The sequence below is a fragment of the Passer montanus genome, unplaced genomic scaffold (genome assembly GCF_014805655.1).
Source record: "Passer montanus isolate IOZ18808 unplaced genomic scaffold, ASM1480565v1 scaffold19, whole genome shotgun sequence".
In the NCBI taxonomy this organism is placed as follows: Eukaryota; Metazoa; Chordata; class Aves; order Passeriformes; family Passeridae; genus Passer; species Passer montanus.
The window spans coordinates 4974159-4974671 of NW_024366480.1; the positions used below are offsets into that span (position 1 = coordinate 4974159).

The window sequence follows — 513 nt, forward strand, 5'->3', positions numbered from 1 at the left end:
CAGAATCGTACAAAGCCTTCTTGACACAGGGCCGCCCTGAGCCATTTGCAGTTTTCACACCAATTCCCTAATCGAGCCCAGATTAATCAGAAGTGGCCGGGCCCTGAGGCAGTCGGGGCCCTGAGGCGCCTGTGGCGAGAGCGGTGCCCGGGCGAGCCCCGGCAGCGGGGTGCGCAGGACAGCGGCGATGCCGCCGGGACGGGGCTCGAACCCGCGGCCCCAGCGCACCCGGCAGCCACTGCGCAGCCGCGTCACAGCACCGCCTCCCGCCCTCGTGCCCGGCGCTGCGGCGGCGTCAGCTGACCGCGGGTCACGTGACCCAGCGGCGGGTGAGCGGGCGGCGGCGCCGGGGATGGAGCAGTGACGGTAACGGCGGGGCCGGCAGCGGGCAGGGCAGGGCAGGGCAGGGCAGGGGGGAAACGCGGAGGGAAGGACGGACGAGTGTCCGGGCTACCCCGAGCGGCTGCCGCAGCGCCCCGGCCTGCCCCGGCGCGGGGCCTCCCCCGGCGCCGG

At 74.7% G+C, this 513-nt stretch overlaps 1 protein-coding gene across 1 annotated transcript in view; it reads left to right on the top strand.

Annotated features, from left to right (window-relative positions):
* Positions 1-210: 210 nt before the first annotated feature.
* ATP6V1C1 (ATPase H+ transporting V1 subunit C1) overlaps positions 211-513 on the top strand; it is a 17558-nt gene continuing 17255 nt past the window's right edge. Inside the window, exon 1 of the mRNA XM_039706222.1 lies at positions 211-366. The gene's annotated coding sequence lies outside the window, so the exon portion shown is untranslated. The remainder of the gene's footprint in view (positions 367-513) is intronic.